Source organism: Cervus canadensis, chromosome 21 (assembly GCF_019320065.1).
Source record: "Cervus canadensis isolate Bull #8, Minnesota chromosome 21, ASM1932006v1, whole genome shotgun sequence".
Taxonomy (NCBI): domain Eukaryota; kingdom Metazoa; phylum Chordata; class Mammalia; order Artiodactyla; family Cervidae; genus Cervus; species Cervus canadensis.
Window position 1 is genome coordinate 24997143 of NC_057406.1, and position 20456 is coordinate 25017598.

Below are 20456 nucleotides of genomic sequence, written 5' to 3' on the forward strand. Positions count from 1 at the left end.
TACCCACTCTAGTATTCTGGCCTGGAGAATTCCATGGACTGTATAGTCACAAAGAGTCGGACACAACAGAGCAACCTCCACTTTCTGGGCCATAGTGAAGGACAGGGAAGCCTGGCATGCCACAGTTCATGGAGTCACAGAGTTGGACACAAATTAGAAGCTGAACAACAACAAAGGCAGTAAAATCTACAAAATGGTAACTGAAAGTACTTCAAATTTAAGAACCCAGGAAATGAGAGAGAAATAAATGAACTATTATTACTACTTGGGCAGAAATGGAAGTTTTTATAACAACATGTCCACTATTGGGCCAGAGTCAATTTATAAATCAAAACAACAAAAATATTTTCCAGGGATGAAATTCTGGATTTGAGCACCTGGAATGGAAACAGAGCAAACACAACTCTCCTGTGAATTAATAAGTGAAAAAAGGTGTTTGGGTCAGCCAGGGAGGGGAGAATCACTTCAAGCTGTCATGTTCCTGGATCACATTGTGTGGATTTTTGTTTGTGAGGTGAAGATAGATCTGTTTGGGGAAGCAGGCTATTTGAGGTCTAAAGGAAGTAGAAATTTGAAGAGGGAATTATCACAAGGCTGGTAATGCCACATTTGCATTTCTTTCCATTCCCACAGTTCCCAACTCTGAGCAACTGGGAAAATGGCCCACAGGCTGAGGGAGTTAGAAAAAATGGGGAGGAGCATGACTGGATGTCATTAAAAGGCAGCGCTCGTAACAAGCACAAGTTTATTTTAATATTTCTAAATAGCCCCAAATTGATTCCAGCTCTTTAGTAAATAAACTTGATATTGTTTAGCTAGCATAATTGCTGTCCCCCTGTTTAAGCCAAATGATTTTATAGGTCAATGCGCTAAGAGAACTAAACTAAACTGCTACTGTGTGACTGCTAACAGAAGTGACTGGAACAAAGAGGAAGAGAAGGGGCAGCAGTAACAGCTAACAGTCTGAGAGCACTATGTGCCAGGCACACTCTGAGTGTGTCCTATCTACTCACTTTCTTTTAATTGTCACTGCAAACTTAGAAGGTAGGGACCATGACTATGCTCACAGTACTCAGGAGTTAGGCTAGGTACAGAGCTAAATAACACGCCAGTGTCACTACGTAGTTATCTAAATAGGAAACTTAAAAAAAAGCAGGAAGTAGGCATCTGAAAAAATATATACAAAGGAACTTACTTATAAAACAGAAACAGACTCACAGACCTAGAAAAACTTACGGTCACCAAAGGGGAAAGGGGAGCAAGGGATAAACTGGGAATTTGGGATTAACAGGTACATACTGCTATACATAAAATACAGAACCAACAAGGACTTACTATACAGCACAGGGAACGTTATTCAGTATCATGTAATAACCTATAATAGAAAACAATCTGAAAAAGAAGAAATATATATGTAATATATATATTATATACAATATATACACATGTGTAACAAACACTCTGCTGTACATCTGAAACACTATAAACCAACTATGCTTCAATTTAAAAAAATTCAAAAAGTTAATAAGTAGTAGATACAGAATAAATTCAGCCACTCTACCACAGAGAGGAAAATAATGGTCAGAGGTTGTTTTTCACCTGAATTCACATAGCATCTAAATAGAATTAAAGTGATTTTTTTTTCTTTTGCTATAAATTTATTGCAAATGAGGTGTGTACATTTGTATAGAAAGGAACAGTTGAGTTTACTTATATATAAGAAAGAAAAGGTCTAGATTCTGGATATTTACGAAGTAGAGGCAGGAGATAGTTAGGACTATTAGAAATCGTTTGAAGACAAAGGCAAAGCCAGTACCAGGATAAAAACAATGGACCCGAGAACTTCAATAGGATCACAGAATTCTAAAAGGGCATGATATCACCTTGACTTCTGTTTAGCAAAGTCTGTGCCTATTACGGGCTTCCCTAGTCAACTCAGATGGTAAAGCATCTGCCTGCAATGCAGGAGAGCTGGGTGCGATCCCTGAGTCAAGAAGATCCCCTAGAGAAGGAAATGGCAACATACTCTAGTATCCTTGCCTGGAAAATTCCATGGACAGAAGAGCCTGGCGAGCTGCAGTCCATGGGGTTGCAAAGAGTTGGACATGACTGAGAGACTATCTCACACACACACACACACACACATGCCTATTAGAGCCTTTCTCTATGAGAACACATTCCCACCTGTATAACTGCAATCAATAAAACCAGAATTAACCTTTACATCCAACTTTGAGGCAATGTATGTTTTTATAATCATGGGGACGTAAGAATTATTATGAAAGATAGATACAAAAAAGTGCCCCCCAAAAGCCTCATGAAACTGTAGAGACATTCCAATTTCCTTCTATGAAACATAATAATACACAGTGGGCACTTCTCCTCCAACTTCTGTGGAGGAAGTGCCTTCATCTCTCAGGAACTTCCACAAATCAGCTTAAAAACATGTGCTGCTTTTTCTAACAATTTTATTTACTTTTACTGAAGTCAATGGGAAAAGAGCTAACAGTTTTCCAGCTGCTAAGTGTCAGCATAGCTTAAACTCAGCAACCTCTTCTAAGAGTTACAAAATATTACACTCCAAGGGAGACAGGTGATTGTTTCTGATAACACACATTTTTTAATATTTGGTGTTCTCTCTTAAGTAATTCTGAAACTCCATATATTTGTGTCATGTAAGCACTTTAAAAAGGGCTTCCCTGGTGGCTCAGCACTAAGGAATCTGCCTGCAATGCAGGACACACAGGCTCAAGCCCTGGGTGGGGAAGATCCCCTGGGGAAGAAAATGGCAAAACACTCTATTACTCTTGTCTGAAAAATCCCATGGACAGAGAAACCCAGCAGGCTACAGTCCATGGGGTTGCAAAGAGTCGGACACGACTGAGCATGCATGCAGTGCGCTGAACTGAGATTAGAAAGAACCCAGAACACCAAAGTCCATACTAGGTCTTGCTTTGCTAATACTATTCCTAACTCTGTGCCCTTGGACATGTCATGTAAACTTATAGTTTCTTAATTAGTACCCAGGTGGCTCAGTGGTAAACGATCTGTCTGTCAATGCAGGAGACACAGGTATGGATTCGATCCTTAGGTCAGGAAGATTCCCCTGGAGGAGGAAAGGGCAACCCGCTCCAGTATTCTTGCCTAGGCAATTCCATGGACAGAGGAGCCTGGTGGGTTACTGTAACATGGGGTCACAAAAAGTCAGACACGACTGAGTGTGCATGCGCGCGCACACACACACACACACACACACACACACACAAGCTGGAAGCTAGGGTATCTCCAAGAGCTCTTTGCAACTCTAAGGTCTGGTGCATTAGCTTGATGACATCAGTGACAAAAGCTAGCACATTAGCTCAGTGACCTGCTTCTTGTCATACAAAGTTACCTGCACAGACCATCTGACAGAATAGAGAAGGGCATGCTGTTTTCTCACTGGTGGAGGGTGTGGTCCTTACATAAGTAACTTTGAGGACTGGCTGAACTCTACCCTCATAAACCCCAAGCCTGACTATGGAGAAAGCATGTGACACGAGGAATGTTGTCCTTTTTTTTTCCTTTATAATTTAGCTGCAAAGACACCCTGGGGATAGCACGGAGCAGCACGGTAGCATAGTAGCATATGAACTAGTTAGCCACAAAGAATACAGTGCATTTCCCTGCTTTCTTAGGAATTGAACTGTTTCATTCCAGGATGCTGAAATGGAATTTTTTTAAACAAGTCTTTGCATTTGGTAAGATATGAGACTCAGCGTTTACACAAAGTGAAAGGGGCTTCCCTGATAGCTCAGCTGGTAAAGAATCCACCTGCAATGTGGGAGACCTGGGTTCAATCCCTGGATTGGGAAGATCCCCTGTAGAAGGGAAAGGCTAGCACGTAGCAGCACATAGTCGCATACGAACTAGTTAGCCGGGAAGAATATAATGTATTTCCCGGCTCTCTTATGAATGGAACTGCTTCATTCCAGGATGCAGAAATGTAAAATTTTTTAAACGAGTCTTTGCATTCGATGAGATACGAGACTCAGCATTTATACCAGGGCGATGCTTAACCTCAACTGCCACTGTTGACACCTCCAGGAGGGTTGTTTTGTCAAGAGCCATGCAGGCTTCCCTGCCATGAAGGAAATAGGATGAAACTGGAGTGGCAAGCTCCGGTAACAACTGTATGTGCCAAGACAGAAAATCAAAGACTCCGCTGATCAAGGCTCAAGTGCTTAAGACGGAAAAAAAAAAAAAAGAAAAATGACCAACTATCCATCAACTAAGTAGACAAATGATCCACAGCATAGATCACCTCTGCCCACACATGATCCCTAAACATATTTCATGGTCCTTGCAAACCGTACAGAGGCTCAAATGAGGATAATCTCCTTTTAGAAAATAAAGATGGCCCAATTGCTGCTCTCCAAGAAGATGGGTGAGCAAGCTTACCCAGGGGCAATTTCCTAACATCCAAAACCCATTTTCCTATTCTTAAAAAAGGAACAATAATAATGCTTCTGCCAAGAAGGAAAATGCTTTGAGGGTACTTTTTCTCCCTCAGAGCCACTGGAAACAATAAAAACTTACTAAGTACGCATGAGTACTAAGTCACTTCAGTCATGTCCAACGCCAAGACTTCATGGACTGTAGCCTGCCAGGCTCCTGTCTGTGGGATTCTCCAGGCAAGAACACTGGAGTGGGTTGCCATGCCACCCTCCAGGGGATTTCCCCAACCCTGGGAATGAACCCCCATCTGCTACATCTCCTGATTTGGTAGGCAGGTTTTTTTGTTTTTTTTTTTACCACTAGCACCCCCTGGGAAGTCCACTGAGTATAGTCCAATGCTTTCATTGTGGTATTGTGAAAGAAAGTGAAAGTCACTCAGTTGAGTCCAACTCTTTGCAACCCCCTGGACTATACAGTCCATGGAATTCTCCAGGCCAGAATACTGGAGTGGGTAGCCTATCCCTTCTCCAGGGGATCTTCCTGACCCAGGAATAGAACCGGGGTCTCCTGAATTGCAGGCAGATTCTTTACCAACTGAGCTATCAGGGAAGCCCATGGTATCATGAGAGAACTAACAACAACAAAAATTTATGAAGATAGGCAGCCCTGAATTAATTAATTTTATCTGCATACCCCCTATTTTATTTGTTTATTATTTTTTAGACTTTTTATTGGGGTGTAGCTGATTAACAATATTGTGATAGTTTCAGGTGAATGGCATAGCAACTCAGCCATACACATACATGTATCCATTCTCCCCTAAACTCCCCTCCCATGTAGGCTAGGGAGCCCTGAATTTAAATCCTGACTCTACCATCTTTCTGTGATCTTGGACAAGTCATTATCCTCTCTAAGCCTCTGTTTACTTATCTATCAATCAAATGAGGATAAGAATGTCATAAAGATTATAAAAAGTCACAGGTCCCTTGAGATCTATATCTGTATCTACGTCTATCATCTCCTTTATTTTCCTGAAGAAGTTATTTAGGAGAAAAATAGAGATGGAGACCTTTTCTTTAAATACCGTTTCTAGAAAATGAAATTTACTGAAGCAAAATCCAGTTTCAGTCAATCAAACAGGACACAAGAGAAATATATGATACAAAAATAAAGAATGTTACTCACTACACTTGCACATGCACAAAAAGAAAATTCCTTAGCTCATCTTTCAAGACCAGGAAGAGTTTGCTGGCAGTCATCTCTCCAGGCTTCCACATTCTCATAGGTTCTGCCACATATAAAGCTTCACTAGAACCACAGGCTCTTCTGGGTCCTTCTTGCACCAGTTAACCTACAGGCTTCTGCTCCTAAAGCCCCACCCACTACTTTATACCAACCATCCAGCAATTGCTCAATTCCCACTTCTTTCTTTTATCTTAAGGTTTTCCTGACTAACTCAACATTAGCAACAGCTAGTCATCTGGCAATTACTTATCATGTTTAACATTTTTTAGTGTAGCTTGGAAGAACCTCTCTGCTTTATTTCTTGGGAAATCTGACATTGCTCTGGGGTGTGGCAAACTCGTACAGTCTTTAGCAAAATAATTTCAGTAACCAAGCATGTGCTACAGAAAGCTTACATATGCATGCTAAAAAAATAACACATAGAATTTTAGTGACCAAAGTAGATACTATTAGCAATAGAAATGTCCTCTATGATTGACACAGATGACCATGTGATACAAATGACTCTCATCTAAAGAAAATTTGATACAAAATAGAAACAAATTTAGAAAGTACAGAACTGGACTAAAATTTTTTTAAAGAATTTATTTAGCAGAATTTCTACAGTCACAATTAGGTAAGACCCTCAGTGTTGACTGAGCGGAAATACCAATGAAAGCGCTGCTGCTGGTATGGGCATGTATAAACGATGATTTTAACATCTGATCTGAAAAGCAGAAGTTTGGGTAAAAGTGCGCCTATTTATATCAAGGAGGTTCAGAACTGACTCAGAGGAAAAAGTATTATCCTCTGACTAACCAAGACCACTTCCTGAAACACCCAATGTTTTTCTTGGAAGGAAGGATATACAAATGCCGTTTCTCTCAAACACTGATTAAACAAAATTGAAGTCTAACACAAAACAGACAGAAGACATATATTTTCCGAAGCCAACCAGGTTTCAAAGTGGAGACCATTCCATAAACATATATTATCTGGTCATGAAAAGGAGGACTTTAAATACAGTCAAAAATGTATAATTCAAGGTATATTATAATGAATAAACCACTAACCACCTACACATATCCCTCTTTATACCAAAATCTCTTAATGGTGAAGAAACATTATGATTTTTCATCCACAAAATTAACTAACGTCTTTCGCTTAAAACAACCTAATTTTTTTCTTTTCTCTTCTCTGAATCACCTGTTGTCCAATATTTAATGTGCTCAGTAACTTCATTCATGTCCAACTCTTTGTGACCCTCTGGACTGTAGCCTGTCTGGCTCCTCTGTCCATGGGATTCCCCAGGCAAGAATACTGGAGGGGGTAGCCATTCCCTTCTCCAGGGGATCTTCCCAACCCAGAGATCAAACCCATGCCTCCTGAGTCTAATACATTGAAGGCAAATTCTTTATCCACTGAGCCACCGGGGAAGCCCAATATTTAATAATAATTTACAAAAACAATAGGTAATACGGAAGTGCTTGTATGTGCCAAGTCTTGTTATAATTCTTGGCATGCATTAATTTGTTTGACAACCACAACTCCTCCAAGAGGAGTTGCTGTCTCTATTCTACAGAGGAGTAGGCCGAGGCACAAAACAGTAAAGCACCTTGGCCAGTACCATTCAGTGAGTATATGATTAAGCCCCTAACCCAGGCAGACCTACCTAAGAGCCCAAATTCCCAGTTTCTGTGCTCAGTCTGTGTGTGTGATACCCTTGCCCACTATAAAGGTTGCTAAAACTTAAAAACACCTAAACACACACACATACAATGACACATATATACATCTGTATTAAGCAGGCTTTCCAGGTGGTGCAGTGGTAAAGAATCTGTCGGCCAATACAGGAGACACAGGTTCGATCCCTGGTTTGGGAAGATCCCCTGGAGGAGGAAATGGCAACCCACTTCAGTATTCTTGCCTGGGAAACCCCATGGACAGAGGAGCCTGGAGGGCTACAGTCCATGGAGTCACAAAAGAGTCAGACACGACTGAGCAACTGAACACACAGGACATCTGTATAAACAAGTCATATTTACATAATCCTAGCTGAAATCTACGCATGCCCATCTATGTGACGACCATACCAATAGCATTTGGGTACCACTAATACCAAGTCCTTTAATCTAGAAGAACAATTACTTAGATCAACTTCGAAACATTCCACTGGTCCAGATACCCTGATGTCAGTCTCACTTGTTTTTTTAGTCCTAAAATGTTGGAAACATCTCACGGGACTACAAAAACACCACAATGATCCTGCCCTGGACAAGGCCCTTGGGGGAGAAAAATACACATAACATTTCCTTCTTCAAAATAACAAGCAATTAAACTGAGTTTTGCTGTTTTCTTCCTCTTGAGTAATCTAGACTGGAAAGGGTTCAAATATCTGACTCCTGCAGTATTTTGCTTCCAGGAAAAAATCATGCTTTAATATGCCATGTTGGCTAGTAAGTGTTCGTTCCTATCTATAACTGATTCATAGAAACCAGGTTAAATATTAAATGACCCCCTATTTCTTGTTCTAAACACTTGAAAAATAAATTCCTAGTTAGCTAAGGAGGCAGAAAACGCACTTTGGAACAAGTCACACCACCCTGACCTTCAGATGATTAGGAGGAAATTGAGAAGGAGGGGATTTATCCCAGAAGGGTGAGGCCTTTAAAGCAGCAGCCTCAGGAAGTACATTGCCAGTGTGAATGCCACTGTGGAGGTGCTGAAGATTCAGGGGTGCTCCTAGAAGCCTGCCTGCCTAGTGTGATTTGAGGGTTAACATAGAGTCCTCTTGTTACCTTAAATGATACCATTTACCCAAGGGACAGAGTGAATGAAATTCTTATCACTGGAGATTTATTCTTTTAAATTAAGCATTTTTATCCCTAGGAACCATGATTAAAATACAAACACCTCTGGGAGTAATAATGTCTTATGCTATCAACACTTCAGTATAACTTATCAGATACTTCTCCTAAGGTAGGAGGAAACCAGGGTAATGTGAGAACGTTACTGATGAGGTCAGTATGCCCAAAAATGTAAGAAATCTGCACAGAAATGGAGCAGTAGCAAACAACTGAAGGAAAGTTTGCCTGCTTCTCACATGGAACTCTGCTCAATGTTATGTGGCAGCCTGGATGGAAGGGAAGTTTGGGGGAGAATGAATACACGAATATGTATGGCTGAGTCCCTTCACTGGTCATTTGAAACGATCACAATATTGTTAATTGGTTATACTCCAACACAAAATAAAAAAAAATTTAAGAAGGTAAAAAAAAAATTGCCTGCTTGATACCTTTGCCTATGGTAAGACATTTAGCTATTAATAACTGCTTATGAAATTATGAAAAAAATCCAGCTTAGAGATGGAATGATTACTTATTAAAGGTAGACATCCCATACAGTGAGCAAAATCATGCAAGAAATTCTCTCAGTGTTTCTGTCTACATCTACCAGGAGTTAGGGCTTCCCTGGTAGCTCAGCTGGTAAAGAATCTGCCTGCAATGCAGGAGACTCCAGTCTGATTCCTGGGGCAGGAAGATCTCCTAGAGAAGGGATAGGCTGCCCACTCCAGTACTCAAGGGCTTCCTTGGTGGCTCAGCTGGTAACAAATCTGTCTGCAGTGTGGGAGACCTGGTTCGATCCCTGGGTTGGGAAGATACCCTGGAGAAGGGCATGGCAACCCACTCCAGTATTCGTGCCTGGAGAGCCCCCTTGGACAGAGGGGCCTGGTGGGTGACAGTCCATGGGACCACAGAGAGTCGGACACGACTAAGCGACTAAGCATAGCACCAGGGGTTGGGCTTCACATGAGGGCATAAAAGAGCCACCGTGGATTCTCTCTCTCAGCAGCACTTAGTTGACTGAGACATGTGCAAAGAGATAATTACAATGCAACTTAGTAAATGCTACCGTCTTGGTACAAAAGATGTACTATGAAACCATCAACCTAGGATAGCTGTCAGTAGTTTTCATCCGAGAAGAGACAGTAGAACCAGATGTGAAAGACAAAAGGAGTGTGTCCATCAGCAAGAGTACCGGTAGCAGACGACATTCTAAGCATATGCAAAGCGTGGTACATGGAAAAAGGCGAGTTTTAGGGAATAGTGAGATAATTCAATGTAACTGTGATACAGGGTATGTAAAAGATGATGGAGCAGAGAAAAGTGTGACACCAGATTGTGAGGGGCCTTGTAGACCATGCAAAGAAATTTAGACTCAGTTTTTATGGAAACAGTAAACCAGTGAAGGGAGTAACAGTCATGTTACTAATTTTGATGAAATAACTATGGGGGCATTCTGGAGGGTAGATTAGATTAAGAAGCAAAATTAGCTAATTTCGAGATAATTTTATCTGTTTCTTTCATTCCTGTGGGACTCTCCCCAATTATATTCTGCTCTATATATTTTTTTTAAAAAAATTAAGACTCACCTATGTCATCCTCATAATGTCTTCAAACTTCTGAACTCCCCAAGGAGAAGCATAAAGATAGTTTAACTAATTTAAAATGTGCTCACCAACAACCTTTAAGGACACGGCTCATATTTTCTAGCGTTATTAGTTACATAAGAAACCCAAGGGAGCTATATTCATCCTATTTAAGAAAAGTCCACTTTAAAAATGCAGAGACTGGGAGTTTCTGGTGGCCTAGTGGTTAGGATTCTAGGCTTTCACTATCATGGCCCAGGTTCAAACTTTGGTCAGGGAACCGAGATCCTACAAGCAAAGCAGCATGGCTGAAAAGAAAAAAATCCAGAGACATGAAGATTGCTTTTTGTTTTTTGGGTTTCTTTAATAACTAAACTTATTTATTTTTAATTGAAGGATAATTGCTTTACAATATTGTGTTGGTTTCTGCCAAACATCAACATGAATCATGTTTTGTTTTTTGTTTTTAATTTAAAACATTCCTTTAATGGTGTGGCCATTGTGAAAAATGATGGGCAGTTACCCCCAAAAATTAAACATATAAGTACCACATGTTCCAGAAATTCTACTTCTGGGTGTCGACCCAGAACTGAAAGCAGGAACTCAGATACTTGTAAACTCATACTCAAAGCAGCATTATCCACAACAGCCAAAGGATGGAAGCAGGCCAGGTATCCACCAATAGATGAATGGATAATTAGGATGTGGTCTATACATACAGTGGAACATTATTCAGCCTTTCAAAGAAATTCTGATGCATGCTACAACATAGATGAGGCTTGAGCCATTATGCCAAGTAAAATAAGCCAAAGATCAAACACTGTATGATTCTACTTACATGAAGTACCTAGAGTCGTCAAAGTCACGAACTTAGGAAGGAGAATGGTGGTTGCCAGGAGCTGGTGGGTGACAAAAAGGTGATGAGTAGTTAAACTCTAATGAGTATGGAACCGTTTGTGAAGATATAAAAATTGCAAAGATGGATGGTAGGGGCAGTTGCACAACAATGTGAATGTACTTAATGCCCAAGAATTTATACGAAAGAAGATTTAAATAGTGAAATGAAGAAAGCACCCTTGTGACCGCATGCTAAGTAAATCAATCATGTTCGACTCTTTGCAACCCCATGGACTGCAGCCTGCCAGGCTCCTCTATCCATGGAATTCTCCAGGCAAGAATACTGGAGTGCATTGCCATTCCCTTCTCCAGGGGATTTTCCCAACCCAAGGATCGAACCTGGGTCTCCTTCACTACAGGCAGATTCTTTACCATCTGAGCTACCAGGAAGCCATTGTATGTTACATATATTTTTTTTTTCATGATAATAAAAAATGTAAGTGAGGGATGAATAAACCACTGAGTGTTTGCAAGCCTATCAGGTGTGGCTGTCTGAAATGCTGTATCTTACTGCATCTGCCTCTGTCATGAGGACATACCAGAGGCATCAAGACTTCTGTGGCAAACACACACAGATTAAAACCACCCTTCCAACCCTTTGTGTGTATATATGTGTTCACATAGATATATAGATATACATGGGTATATATATGCACATATTTTGTTGTTGTTGTTTTAGTTGCTAAATCATGTTCAACTCTCGGCAACCCCATGGACTGCAGCCCGCCAGGCTCCTCTGTCCATGGGATTCTCCAGGCAAGAATACTGGAGTGGGTTGCCATTTCCATCTCCAGGGGATCTTCTGATGCATACATATTTTAATTTGAACTAAATTAGATTATTATATATCATACTTTAATAAAGATCAAGAGATATAATCCCTAATTTGCAAAAGCAATAAGCTAAACCGTGTTTGGGGGATAAAAAAGAGCACTAATCCAGTTTCACCAATTCTCGATTTCTCATTCAGCGCTAACCATATTTGGCAGCCCCTCTTAAATGCCATTTCTCAGTGACCCATAATTTTTTCATTACTCAAATGAAGTCGGATTCTATGTCCCACCCCCTACATACCAATCTCATAGTATATTAATGGGATAAACTAAGGCAACATATATATATTCTAATATACATACACATATAATTATTTTAACATAGAAAATTATTTGGAATAGATATGCTACTTTACAAAAGGGTCATTTGACGTATGATCAAATGGCTCAAACAATGTTTTTAAATTCCTCTGTATTTTTTACTTTTTAAGTGAATGCTCAAATAATCTAATATGCATGGAAACTTTGAGGCAAAATAAAATACATCAGTATTCCTAAGGGGGTAAATATATAAATATACAGATATATATAGAGAGATATAGATAGATAGATATATAGTATACACATATATAGATCAGCATGCTCAGTCACTCAGTCATGTCTGACTCTTTGCAGCCCCATGGACTATAGCCGGCCAGGCTCCTCTGGCCATGGAATTTTCCACGCAAGAATACTGCAGTCAGTTGCCATTTCTTACTCCAGGGGATCTTCCCAACCCAGGAATCAAACCCATATCTCTTGCATCTCCTGCACTGGCATCACCTGGGAAGTCCCATATTGTATATATAATATACACTTTTTCAATAAGATGGCTTCAAAGGTCAAACTTTTAAAGTAATAAGATTTAGATTTTGCTTTCATTATTAATCAGTTCATTATTAAGTCCCATACCAAATATCAAAAGGAATTACAAAATTACATTAATAAAAGTCAAGACTCATTTTAAAAGGATAAGAAACAAGTCTGTAATTTTAACAAAGCTATCATTAACTTGATGTATTTGGTAAATCAATTGTTAACTGCAGGAGTTAGTCCCTGGAAATAAGCCATGTGACACTGACAATATCTAACTCAGATATTTTAATACTTAAGAAAGAATCTGTTTCAAAAAAAAAAGTTTTCCACAACTCATTCCTCCCAACGTACATCTGAAAAGCTTATATTCTTTAGAGGGCATGGGTTGTCTTTTTTCCTCACTAATCAAAATGAACTCACAACTCTGAGAAAGCACACCCCATCTGCCAGCCAGTATTTCTCTTTTTGTAAGAAAATAGACTTTTGACATCCAGTATGAAATTCCTCAAACTTAACATTAAATCCCGTCAACTAAAGTTCATTAAAGTTTAAGCTTAAAGCACAGATAAGTTTATTATTAAATTCTTGTATGATCAGCTATATATGTATTGCTTTTTACCACTTATGGCTCTTTTCAACTCAAAATTAACATTTCAGAATAACTCTAAAATGTTTTCTTTCCTTCTGTCTTCAAGTCCCATTCTCCTTCCCACTTAAGTGACCTTCTCTTCCCTTAATTGTAGTAAACCCCTATTTCACCTCTATTTTATAGTAAATATCTTATAAAACAGTCCTTTCAAATCCACTACAACTGTAGTTCACCCCCTTGGGAAATATACAATTCTCTCCCCTTCTCTTTCTACTTCATAAATCCCTCAATGCACTCAACCTGTAAGTGACACTATCTCAGTTTAGAAGTTCAAATTTGATTTTGAAGAAATAAGTTCTACAAACAGGAAGTGCTTCAGTATTTAACTTCTTAATTAAATCTCTAAGCCCGATTATCACATGTTACTTGGTCAGCCGGTGATCACCCAGAGAACCTGGGCTCATGTGCTCTAGGACAGAACACCCTCCCCCTCAGCTGGTTGTTTTTGGCAAAGTAGCTATACTCATTCTCTCTCAGAGTTAGTCCTGGCGTTGTCATAATGCCAGTTCACTTCTCCTGCTCGGGACCTGATCCGGCTGAAGTGGTCTACATTCCTTTTTCCTGCCTTTTCTGTGCAGACTTTCTCCAGGTCAGGATCCATTCAGATACTTAACAGCAGTTAAGAAGGTTTGGAAAAGCTGGGCTGCCAGTGGCCTAGAGTAACCTGGGATTACCAACAGTCCGAGGGCTTGAATGTAATTAGGTGAGCTACAGAGAGGAGGGCAGTAGGCTACATCCAGCCAATCCCTGGACTCAAAATTACACCATGAATTTCCCAGAAAAATATCTATTCAGTCTTTGTCCCTTTGGTAAATCTTGCTGAGAGCGTCCTTTGTGCCAGCAAGTATGTCCGAGGCTGGATATATACAATGATGAACAAACAGATACAATTCCTCTTCTGAGCCGACAGGAGACACAGTGGATTCCTTTGATCATCTCTTGAATATCCCAAGCTCTTTCCATCCTCAAGGCCTAGAACTCTATGTCTGGAGTAATCATCCTCTTTGTCTTTGACTGCCTAAATCCTGTGCGTGTGGGCTCAGTCGCTCAGCTGTATCTAACTCTTTGTGACCCTATGGACTATAGCCTGCCAGGCTCCTCTGTCCACGGGATTCTCCAGGCAAGAATACTGGAGTGGGTTACCATGCCTCCTCTAGGGGATCTTCCTGTCCTAGGAATCAAACCTGTGTCTCTTGCATTGGCAGGCAGATTCTTTACCACTGAAGCCACCTAGGAAGCCCCTAAATCCTGTGTCTCAATTTAAATAAGCCTCTTGAGAACTATTCCTCTGACACCTCCAATCTGTATTAGATCCCTTATTGCATGCTTTCATTACACCCTGAAGTCTTCCTCATAAAACTTTACCATTAGACACACGGGCCAATATTTGTTTGATAATCTGTTTTTCAAAGATAAACTGCTATGTGGTAGAATCTCTACTGAAGCAGAACATACTTTTCTGCTTTGTACTTTATATTGAGAATACTTTAAGCTTCATTTTTCTTTTAGGTGAATATTAAGTTTTTAACATGAGGCTTGAATTCTCTCTTCTTTACATTTTCTTTACAACTCTTTATACAAAAATCTTCCTTCAGGGGCAATTTTTATAATTACACAGTTCTCACCAGCCTGCATGGGAGGGGAGTTTGGGAGAGAATGGATACATGTACATGTATGGCTGAGTCTCTTCGCTGTTCACCTGGGACTATGACAACATTGTTAATCAGCTATACCCTAATATAAAATAAAAAGTTTAAAGTTTGGGGGGAAAATTACACAATTCTGCAACCAATTCTATTTTTTGTGTACACAATTAACATTTTTTCAATATTTTAGATACTAGCTAAAATTACTAAAATTATTCATATCTGATATCTAGATATTTTCAAGTCAGAATTCTGAACAGACGATACTCAATTTTCATGAACAAATTTTCTCTACCATGTTCTTATGTGGAGAAACCCAGACAAATATGAATCCCACTACTTAATAAATGTGAAGGTTTACTTAGCCTCTATAAGCCTGGTGTCCTCATTTCTAAGTGTAAAATCTTTCAAGGGTATGAGAAATAAATACAAAGCATCCAAAGTCCCTAGTAAAATACTATACTACATATCAATTCCTTCCTCCATGAAGGGGGAAGAAAAAGTCTGTGAAATATACCAGATTCTGTTATCTAATCTGATTTTCTGAAAGAAGACAAATCTAACTTTTTCTGCTTTATAATCTATACTTCAGGGTAGGGTTGAAAATTTACTGTAAAGAGCCAGGTTGTAACTATTTGGGGGTTTCTGGGTCACATGTGGTGTCTATCAAATTCTTTGTGTTTATTTTTAATAACCTACAAAAAATGTGAAAATCATTCTTGGCTAGTAGAAAGAAAACCCCGGACACAGTTTGCTAGCCCCCTGCTCTAAATTTATAGATGCTCATTAATCCTCATCTCATTATCTGTGTAATATGAGGCTCTTCAATACTTAACTGAAAATTTTCTCTACTATTTATCAACTCTTCAGTGTTAATAAACACTAATTAACACATTTATATGCAAAGTGCTATCAGGCAACAGATTACCTAAAGAAAAAGAGATACGTCTCATGTGATTAAAAAGAAGTACAAATAAAGCCATTTGAAGCTCTCCTCTATTGTCACTTCTGTCTTTCCATTTTTTTTTTCCCCCCTGAGCCTACTACTAATCCGGATTTACAGCATAACCAATTTACATTCATGACCTCGGGCTTTGCTTCCCATAATCCTGAATTGAAATTGGTGCTAGTTTGAGCTCCTTGATGAGAATCTGATTAGGCTTCTTGTATCACAGAGCTGGGCTTCCCTGGTGGTTCAGTGGCAAAGAATTCTCCTGCCAAACAGGAGATTCAATCTAGAGATTGAATTCGATCTAGAATTCAATTGGTTCAATCTCTAGATGGAGGAAGAGTCCCTGGAGAAGGAAGTGGCTACCCACTCCAGTCTTCTTGCCTGGAGAATCCCATGGACAGAGGAGGCTGGCAGGCTACAGTCCATGGGTTCGCAAAGAGTCAGATACGACTTAGAGACTCAACAACAATCACAGAGTTAGGGGTCCCCCCACTGCCTATCCCTCCTCAGGCTCTCTCCTTTCAATTCTGATACACTTTTATAAATTCACCTTTCTCCCCCCAGCTTCCAAAACAATAATTTCTTCCTCTCTTCCCTATTTCAGCTCACCTGATGCCTAGCTGTCCAATTTCTGTCCCTTTTCACACATAATCACAATGGAAAAAACTCTGAATTCCCTGTCAGAATGAGTTGTTACTGCTCTGCCTCTGAGAGTCTGTGCAATTTCTTAGCCTGAGGATCTGATTCTTCATCTATCACAGGGGTTAAAAGACAGCCTGTGATGCCAATCAGGTGCAGTTAAGCCAGAGAAAATAACAGTCGAAGTTTTTCTTTATAATCTGTAAAAGTACTCTAAGAAACCTCTGAGATCTCTGGTTCAGAAGTCAAATGTGAGTCAAGATCTGGCTCTGCCATTTATGTTTATGAATTAATGACCTTGGGCAAGTTAACCCCTCTAAACCTTATTTTTCTTCATCTGTAAAATAAAAACAGTAATAACATCTACTTATAAGGTTTTGTGAGGGTTGCATGGCTTAATCCATACCCAGCACTCATTATGGTAAAGGCTGACAAAAAGTTAAACATAATTATTATCTAAGGGTAAATCAGGGATTCCCTGATCTTTTAGGTTACCTTCCCAGTCCCTACATACTTCTAAGTGTATCTATTTATTTCCACAGGTCAATTTATGCCTTTTTTTCAATGACACTGGTTAAACAAGTTCTCTGGCATTTTTCTCTGTTGCACTGTGTTCCTCTTACAGGGATTTTTTTTTTTTTTAATGTCTCTCACCATTCAAAGAGAGGGGAGAGGGAGGACAGAAATGAAGGAAGGAAAGAGAGAGAACTCTCAGTTCACATTCTGTATGTTATCAATTAGTACAGCCAGTTTGGTTATAATGTGGCATATGTGTTCCTGAAAAATCGTGATGCTATGCAAAATCACACCACGAAAAGCACAGGACTGAGGGGAGAAAATAGCCGTCAATGACACATAAAAAAGACAAGACCTTAGCACAGTTTTTCAAATGTTAAATGGCTAAAAAATAGATAAAAACAATAATAAACATGGTACCTTACTTTGCAAAAGACCTGAAGTTTGCTTGTGGAATTGGGTGTCCAAGGGCTGTGGCTTGTGAGTTCATTGTGCAATGGTGGAAGAAGGCTTATCTGAAATTGGAGGCTTATGAATCAAGACATGGGTGGTCGTGGCTCATGATATGCAGTGAAGTCAGGGAGCTGTGGAGCGGCAGAGATGTGTGCATGGGTATTTTGTCAATTTCTACGTGGCTCTCAGTTCAGCTACGTGAAATGCTCTGTGTTCACCCACTAGGTGAAAATAAAGTAAAATCAGGCACAATAAATGTGAAATCTACATTCTACTCAAATTGCTCCCTAACATCAATGCTATAGGAATAAAATTTCATTTTCAAAACAAGCACGGTAGCTGAACTGACTGTATTTATCTCCAAACTGTGAACTCCCGAAAAACATTCCCAGAAATATAATCACTATTTTCAAAGTCGGTGTTGCCCTTCAATTTCCTAACAGCCCAAAGCCTTTACCAAGAAGTCATTCTTTCCTCGTCAGTATTGAGTTACTATACATAATCTAAAATATTTAACTGCATCTTTGTTTCTTCAGCTTTCCCAGCTATGGAGAGCTCTGATTCAGACAGCCATGCCGTATGTGTTTAGGTATCTAAACAGTCCTGTCCCCAAAGGTGTCCATTGCAACAGAGGAGGAAAAGGCCTGCTAGTCACTAACTCACTGGCATGGCACGACATTTACTCAGCTGTCAAATATTTACAGTGAGAATCTCCTAAGTACATGAAAGCATAGGAGTTATAAGATGAAACCACATCCTACACTGCTACATTTAAAATGATAACCAACAAGTCCTACTGTACACACAGGGAACTCTGCTCAATGTTATGTGGCAGCCTGGATGGGAGGGAAGGTCAGGGGAGAATGGATACATGTGTATGCATGACTGAGTCCCTTCACTGTCCACCTGACGCTATAACAGAGTTAATTGGCTATCAGTTCACTTCAGTTGCTCAGTTGTGCCTGACTCTGCAGCCCCATGGACTGTATACTCCAATACAAAATAAAAAGTTTAAAAAAAGAAAAAGATGAAGCCACATCCAACCCATCATAGTAAGAGGTAGAGACTCAACTCAGTAGATTATTTCAAGTCAATGCTATGTAAGGGCTTCCATGTTATGTAGAAGGTGTAAAATATTACAACACATGTAAAAATAACAGTAACACAAAACATAACATGAAGCACCTTAATAGAAAGTACAAAATACATTACCTTCAATGTTGGAAGAGGGGACCAGGAGAAAGTTCATGGAGGTGATTAGCAGACCTGAAGGATGAAGTAAATTTTGGATATGAGAGAGAGACTACCTTAGTGTGGCATGAGTCAAGAAAAAAGCAGGACATGGAGATGTAAAGCATAAAGATCAAGAAGTGCAGGCCATAAATTAAGATATATGACAAGTGTAAGTTACGTACTAGACTTTGCATTTGACATGATGTGAAATGGAAACACCACGGACAATTTTCAGCCAATGGAATGCAACATCAGTGATGAATGGGCAATGGGGAGCCCAAAGGGCTTTCAGAGATCCCGGGCTTTGAATAAGTTAAGAGACTTCATTCAGAGTCTTTGGATGCCAGGCAAGCACAGCAGGAGGGCTTCCCCCAGCTACAATTCCCGGCTTTGTGTCCAAGATTGATATTCACGGCTCTACTTAATGGATACTAACTGTGTCATTTGGTCTGGCAAATTGTATGAAAAAGTGGAAAGAAAAAGAAAAATTACCTACAAAATGAGGAATAAGTATTTTTTAGAAACAAAGAAGGAAACAAAAGAATGCAATGCAACCTACAGTAGTAATAATATTGTCAGATATTTAAATCTGATGTTCGTTAGGATCATATAATTAGGGGAGTGAAATAATATGATTATGAATACATTTAAACATCTGACACAATGTATTTTTAATACTCAAAAAACTGTACACCAATGTTCCTAAAAGCAAAAGCATTCTTGAACAGATGTTCATGTGAGATCTACAGCAAGATTAAGAAACATACATGCATTTCAACTGAGATTTTACATTACCAAGTAGAGACACAAAATTTTACAAGGTGCTTTAAATTTTTAGAAAATATATTGAGAATTAAAACTACCACAAGCTTCTTCTAATCAAATTCCCAAACCTAGTTAATACATTCTATACAGAAGACTTGTATTCAAAGCCCATAAACTTTAACTAAAATAAGAAGTATAGTTTTTCACATAGCTGAAAAGTCCAATTAACATGCTCACCTGTCAAACAGTTAAAAACATACACAAACTTCAACTCTAAAATAAAAAAGAATTTTTAAAGACTATTTAATGGTTTAATCAAATCAGAACTATCCTATAGGGCAAATGATCAAAAGAATGTATGATAATCTACCTCATTATATCACCTTCACAAAAATTTTATGCAACTCAACTAAGCTATTATTTAAAAATCTAAAATATAATGAGCTGACTCGGAGTCCCTTAAAACTCCAAGCCAGTTCCCTTAAGTAAACATCATACCTACCTTGATGAGTTAATGACATATATGATTTCACTGAAGAATAAATGAAAAAGGAGACCTCTCTATACAACTTATTTCAGAATTATTTACATAGAAAATGAGTCTAAACATTTATCTTAACCTCTTCTAAGTCATTCCCTCTTATATGCAATTTACTTAAACTGAAGAAACTGTGCACAAGTTTAGTTACTAAAAAACAGAAACCTCCTAGAAAATACTGTAGGTACAGTAGGTACAAGGATATCCTTCTTCATGCGGAAGTAGGTGTGTCAAAAGACAAAATATTTTACATACCATCCCCAGTGCTTGTATGAGATTTATACTAACAGTGACACTGACATGTGCCTGGGAATTTTGGCCTGTAAAGCTGACCAAAGCTTTGTAGCAAGGATAAAAGTAAATCAAGCCATAAACATCTCAAGGAATCTCATTTTCTTTTTATGCTGACAAAAAGCTGCATACAATGGTTGTATGAGTAGTTTAAACTTGTGT

At 39.2% G+C, this 20456-nt stretch overlaps 1 protein-coding gene across 9 annotated transcripts in view; it reads right to left on the reverse strand.

Annotated features, from left to right (window-relative positions):
- EPS8 (epidermal growth factor receptor pathway substrate 8) overlaps window positions 1-20456 on the reverse strand; it is a 202753-nt gene that overhangs the window by 94784 nt on the left and 87513 nt on the right. For 2 of the 9 annotated variants that reach the window (XM_043441715.1, XM_043441714.1), the window contains 2 exons: window positions 18680-18733; window positions 10926-10986 (listed from right to left, as the gene is read on the reverse strand). The exons of 4 other annotated variants lie outside the window; for them this stretch is intronic. The gene's annotated coding sequence lies outside the window, so the exon portion shown is untranslated. Of the gene's footprint in view, window positions 1-5619; window positions 5644-10925; window positions 10987-18679; window positions 18734-20456 lie in introns of those variants that run through there. 3 more of the 9 variants (XM_043441716.1, XM_043441717.1, XM_043441718.1) reach the window with 3 other exon arrangements.